General features: G+C 45.0%; 1 long non-coding RNA gene across 1 annotated transcript; it reads left to right on the top strand.

Annotated features, from left to right (window-relative positions):
* Positions 1–306: 306 nt before the first annotated feature.
* Positions 307–6,489, top strand: LOC144326567 (uncharacterized). The gene is made up of 3 exons (XR_013391594.1): positions 307–1,047; positions 3,178–3,329; positions 6,451–6,489. It is a non-coding gene; the product is annotated as an uncharacterized LOC144326567 (long non-coding RNA).
* Positions 6,490–6,785: the final 296 nt, after the last annotated feature.

Consider the following 6,785-nt stretch of genomic DNA (forward strand, 5'->3'; position numbering starts at 1 on the left):
AGAGATTACTGGATTCTAACCTTAGCTGTTGTGCACATAAAACTGTGTGTGTGTGTGTGTCTACTCTAAAGCATGTATTCTAGAATCCAGGTGTCTGGTCTACAGTGGGAAGCGACTATAAGGAACCCATGTAACAAACAACATTGACTGCATATACAGCAAACCTTTCAAAAATCTGAGGCTTACAGATTCACAACACCAAACGGGGAGAGGGAATAAGCTTCGCTCATTCTTAAATATTTCCCCTTCTGTGTTTATGTGTGCCTGAGAGAGATGTCGGGGTTGGGGGGGGGGGGGAGAGAGAGAGAGAGAGAGAGAGAGAGAGAGAGAGAGAGACCATCGTCTACGAAACCACCGCATTGACCTCTCAGTCTGAGGTGGGAGGCGGAAGATTCCCCCCATCAGCTCAATGAAAGCTGCTGCCCTCCGTGATCATCTCCATTAGTCGCTTCCCTCTCGTGCGTCTTTCAGCACCATGGACAGCGGGCGAGGGAAGCCACCGAGGAGCCACCGTTAAACGCAGCCTTTCCCAGGAAGAGGAGAACGGGAGGAGGGGGGGGGGGCGAGTTGAAGTGCTGGAAGCGCAGTTAAGCTCCTTTCTCCCTCCCTACTTTTCAAGCAGGCTGAATGTTTAGGGAGGGCGCTCAACACGCAGTCCTGAGCAGCAGGGGCTGACGGAGCTGCCAGGTAGCAAGGAAGGAAGGCGCCCGGGAAGCACCCGCTCTCCAACCACGGGGAGGGCTGGATCCGGACTCCAGGCACCCGAGAACCCCCCAGCCTCTCCTTCTCCGTCGGAAGCCGATCTTGTCCCCCCCCCTCCCGCCTTGCCAGGAGAATGCTGGCAGCGGTGCAGCTGGGGCTCCAGCGCCCAGTAGCCTTGTAAAAACCCTTTGCCCTGCCTTGTCTTGCGGAAACGGGCATCTTCTTGGCATTACCCCGATGTGACCCCCCCTCCCTCTCGCTCTGGAATAATGGGGATCTTCTGGGCTTATGTTGGATTCCTTTCCTTGTCGGTATTATACATTCAGCAAGGTCTTTCTTCCCAAGGTAAGAGCTGCCTTGTGTTTTTTTTTTGTGTGTGTGTGTTTGGCCAAAATTGCAGCCGGAGGGTCTGTGGCGGGCAGGACAGGGCGATCTTTGTGGAGGGGGCAAGCCATGTGGAATGGAAACGCCGTGCTATCTTTTTGCCTTAGCCTTATTCTCGCCCCACTGGAAGGAAAAAAGTTCACCCGAAGTGAATATGAAACCGATCTCCTGCCAACATGAGCATAACATAGCCCGGCTGAGTAGATGCAATGTTTGTGCGTGAGCGGGGGTGGGGTGGGGGGGAAATAGCATGCCACTGTGTATCTTCCAACTCTTGTTTTCAGGATTCATACAGACACAGCGCCTGTGAAAAAGGGATGTGCTTGTCTGCTTCGAATAGTGCAGTGTTTTCATAGCTTTGTCGTCCCCCCTCCCCAATTTTTTCAGGAGCCCTGAGGTCCGTATTCTTAAACCTTGCTTTTCGTCTGCAAGTATGTGTTTCTACAAAGCACGCCCCCTCCCCATCACCCTGTCAAAGGCGCCTCTTGCATTCCAAGTAGCCCCTGCTCTGCAGAAGCCTTCCAGTTGCTGGAGACTTTGAGGGCTGCAGTGATCATTTCAGCACCATGGATAGATCGTATCCATGCCGAACGCTGCACCCAAAACCGTGCAGTTCTCCGCCGCTTTGTTTGTTTTAACTCTGGAGAGAGGGCTGGCTGAGGCGGCGGTGGGGAAACAGACTGGGAATGCAGAAATATGATCTCTTTCCCTGCTGATGAGGTGAATAGATATCACTAGCAGCGGCACAGTGCTGGCTGGGGAGCGGAAGGAGACGCTGTAGAAAACACGCATGGAGACTGGTGGTGTTGGGCTTATTTTCACATATGCCTACTTGGAATTTAAGTACTTAAAAAGTAAAGGCAGCTTTTTTCTCATATAGCACTGCTATGAGTCCCAGGGCGTAACCTAGCACATATGCATGGATTATTTTTGCAGTCTTTTCGGTCTACCCCCCTATCAACCTGTAACGTCATAGGATTGAAAGAAGTGGGTAAACTGGTAAATTCGACTCTTTCTGAAAACTGAGAGTGTTTCTTGTTAGCTATTATTATTATTATTATTATTTCTATTATTGTTATTTTGTCTATCCTGTCAGTGAGGGTTTCACACAGCTGATTGGATGGATCACATTCTTAAAGCCCCGTATATGAGTAGAAAGTGGATCAAGAAGGTTGCGATGATTATGACTTCTTCTAAGATATACGCTGGCATCCTGAAATGGACTGTCAGTATGCATGTCTTCTACCATATGGAACTGGAAAGGGTAGCCATACTGAAGTGCCAGAGGCAAAGTATTTCTTGTTTGTGAATCTCCTAAACTTAAACATGATCAAGTCTTTTCTTGGCTTGACACTGCAAGCAAAACAAGAAAATGAAATTGAGAACAAATAATCACACGGCAAGCTACTTCTTCGAAATATTAAGACATAATGCAACAAGCAAACAGGACCCCATTCCAGTAGTCTACAATATCTTTAATAATTAATATGGTATAATGTCATCCATAAAATACAATAAATCATCTGAGCTGATTTTCCAAACGGGTCTGCCCTGGATCCCTAAGCTAGAATGCTGAAATACTGCCTTCCTAAGAATATTTGCATGTAATTATTTGTAACTTTGCAAACTCCAGTGAGATACTGGTAAGGGTGTTCAATTTCTCCATAAGCAAAATAGGCTTACTAAACAATTTATACATGTTTGTAAGGGATAAAGGGGTGGAGGGGGAGGAAAGGGTCTGAGAAAAAAGAAAAAAACATGGGGATGCAAAGAGGAATGAGAATTAGAATCAGAAAAAAGGAGGGGCAGGGAGAGGGAGACAGGGCTGCAGTCCTGTGCATCCTTACTTGTGAGTAAGCTCCACTGAACTCAGAATACAGACTTGGCTTAGAAAGCACCCGCCTAAGCCTATGCATATTTACTTGTAAATAAGCCCTGCTGCATTAAATGGAATTTACTCCCATGTAAACAGGCATCAGATTGCAAGTGAAGGCAGATAAATTTAAGAGGGGGTGGGGGAGGAAAAAGGAAAGAGAGGTTGTGGAAAATTGAGGGAGAGGAATCCCAATAAGATATGCTTTTCTTTTGCAGCCAAATTTACTGAATTCCCTCAAAATGTCACAACTACTGAGGGGCAGAATGTGGAGATGTCTTGTGCATTCCAGAGTGGCTCTGCCTCAGTGTACCTGGAAATCCAGTGGTGGTTTCTACGGGCAGCTGAGGACCAAGACCCTGGAACAGAGGTGAGGGCACTCAGGTATCAATTTACTGCCCCTGAAATCCTATGCAAGTCAGCCACTCCCCAAAAGCAGAGAAAAAAATGGGGACCAGGGGGACAAGGAAAGTCTTGCCCCCAAGGCTTAATATATCTTACAACAGTAGAAATCCATTGAGAAATAGCTACCACTAGGGGATAAAACCTTGAACCCTTCCAATTGGTTTTTTGGTAGTTGACAAATTCATATGCATGGATAATGCATTCTTTCTTTTCCTTTTCTCTTTTTTCTCATCAGTGACAAGGCACAGTATAGATATCATAGCAATGGATTGAATTTGCAACCCAGGCTGTTGCAAAGACTTCCTCTTTCCCCCCCAATAAGAAGTCTGCTTGCTATCATTCTATCCCTTCGGGGATTTTCATTGCCTCCTCCATTGTTTCAGACTGATAAACACATGGAGCGGAGATACTTACTAACACACTGCGGGAACCTATTGTAGACAGGATTTCTAGAAATCAATCAGGCCTCCTTTGACTTAGTTGCAGCAATTCTTCCTTATTTCCTATTTGGCAAGAAACAGTCTCACTGGCTTCAGATGATGCTTGTTTTCATTCCTGAGACAGTGGGGGAAACCTGCCTCATCTCTGTCATTCCGTTTCCTTCCAGCCTGTCTCCTCCCTCAAAAGTTTTTATGTGAAGAATTCATTTGAAGTATCCAGACTGCTTTAGAATTCATCCTAATTTTCCATGGAAGGCAAGCAAACACATAAACCTGTTAATATGGCACCTCACTCTTCTGAGACTGCCTGCAATGATAGGCATTAAATACAGCCAAATGTGAAGAGATCAGCCTCCATCCAAACTATGTAGCACAGTGGCTAAATGTGACAGGAAGGAACACCGTTTTGCCTATAGGTGGCAGGCTGAGCATGTGAGTGTTCTCCAAGGAAGAATCCATTTATTTAAGTAGTATTTCAACAGCAATTAGTCATCAGAAAACTCACAAGCTATGGGCAAGTTCAGTCTTACCCCATGGTCCTCAGACTGAAGCAGATCAAGAAATGGGGAAACCCAAACATCAAAAATCCACACATAGCCTGTTCAGGTATCATGCCCATTTTAAATTGGTGATTGGTGTGTACCCCAAATGAACTCTGCATCTCACAAGTTCCCTGGTTAATCCATAAACATGAGCCTATTTTCTCCTTCCCGGTGAGCTGTTCCCACAATTTTGATGATTTCAAACATGTGATCAGCTTAACTTAGCCCCTTCCAGTGTGCCGAGAATTAGATAATTATCTTAATTGCCTTACAGGATGACAGATAATTCTCTGTGGCAGCTGATCTATGGCATGAACTCATATATTCAGGGATATTTTAGTCACTGTTCTGATCACTGTTCCTCCTGCCCAAATCTACATCCCTCAAACACAGACATCTGCTTCCTCATGCAATGTCCCCCCCTCCCTCCCCCCCTCTCACCCCAACACCCCCGGTGTGGAGCTTTTACCTATGCAAGGAACAGAAGTAGGATTTTCATTTCTGCTATGGCTGCTGCTCTGATCTCTCAAGGCTCTACATTCTATTGGGAGAGCCTTCTTCAGAGGCTAGATCAGGCTTCCTCAACCTCAGCCCTCCAGATGTTTGGAGACTACAATTCCCATCATCCCTGACCACTGGTCCTGTGAGCTAGGGATCATGGGAGTTGTAGGCCAAAAACATCTGGAGGGTCGAGGTTGAGGAAGCCTGGGCTAGACAGTCTGGTGGGTAGTCAAGGAAGACCTGAGCAGTGGCAGAGCCCTCCTCTCTTTTTATTTATTTATTTTACTATCTGCCCATCATGTTTCTCAACTGGTTAAATTATATAATGGAATTAATAATTTAAAAACTGATGAAAATGGAACCAGGCATCTTATTTGCATTGAAAACAGAGCCTTTGGGCAGAAATGTTCAGAGGAGAGGGAAATTGTCCCTTTCATATGAAATATTGTGCCACGTTCTTTGTTTTTGTGAGAGTTCTAGCAATCAAAGCATCTAATTTGCATTAAATACTGAGGCATTTGGAAGTAACCTTTTTGGCCTTGCTATGATCTAAAAATATATCAAAGGCTGTCGAAGAAAGGCTAACTGAATGTACTCAATATGGGATTGACAGAAAGTATAGGTCCTTCAAGATGTGGAGTTTCCATATGCTTGGTCTGAAAAACTCTGGGATGGTTTAGCTCCCTTGCTTCTGAGCCTTCAAACCTTCTGAAAGCTTGCCTACATATTCTGGAACCTTAAGGAACCACCTTTTACAGACAGTTGCTTACTTCTAACTAAACTGCTATTAGTGATGAGGCCTTGGATGTTTATAACAAAGCATTTTCTATTCAGATGCAGAATTGCTTTGGCATTCTGGGTTGCAGAAGAATTTAGGGACATAGCATCCAGTTTCTAATGCATTAGTGTAGTACGAGTTCAGCAAATTTACATCCTGGATCAATTAATTATGAACTGCAGCAGGCATCATGGAATCAGGCCATCTAATTTAGCTAGCATCCTGATTCCAACAATGACAAACCAGAGGCCTCAGGGAAGTTCAAAAGCATAAAGGCAAAACCTTCCTTATTCTTTGTCATCACAACCTGATATTCAGCAGTACATGGCGTCTGAACATGGAGGTTCCACTTGACTATTAGCATTAACACCTGTTAGTCCATCCTTTTGGCTTAACTCCCCTTAAGTCAATGGCTACCACCACTTTTTGTGGCACATAGGCCAAAGAAACTGAAGGAGGTACGATAGACACATTTTAAGCCATGTTCAATCACAATACAATTAGGGACCCTCCTTCAATGAGTTCATTAGGAAACTACTCATTACTTGCCTTTTTTTGTTGATATGATCTATCTCACAGCTGTGTAGCCAATTCAGCTGCCTTTGAGTGAACACCTGTCTCCCACCAGTAAACCCTCTCAAACCAAACTATGCTTGAGCTCTGGTTGTCATGGCTTATTACAGAGCTGGACAGAAATTAGGGTGGGACCAGGCAGAGACAGTGGGAAACCCCATGCAATGAAAGGAAGGGAATAAGTGATTAAACCTTTAATGTTGGAGGTTCCTCGCCTGCAGTATGCAAAAACAGTTATCCATTCCCCCACAGGTGGAGAGAGATTTGGACAACGATGGAACAAAGATAAGCGTAAGTGGATTACAAAATATAGATTGTTGCTAGATATTCAGTTACTTTCCATTTACTGTGCTGTCTTTCATTAGCCACCATCCAAAACTGCATGAGCCCTGGACTAGTGAATGGGATTTATTTTCTGCAACTTTCCCTGTGCCTTTTGGGGCATGGGCATTATCAAAGCCTTTGGAACTCTTTTGTGAAGATGAGCTGGTTCACTTCCCTGGCCCTGCTGAGGCAGAATTTAAAGAAGCTTTTAATTTGTTCAGGTCTTCAGAAGGGGCTAGGTTCCTTTGAGGCCCCGTAGCTTT

Source organism: Podarcis muralis, unplaced genomic scaffold (genome assembly GCF_964188315.1).
Source record: "Podarcis muralis unplaced genomic scaffold, rPodMur119.hap1.1 HAP1_SCAFFOLD_146, whole genome shotgun sequence".
Taxonomy (NCBI): Eukaryota; Metazoa; Chordata; class Lepidosauria; order Squamata; family Lacertidae; genus Podarcis; species Podarcis muralis.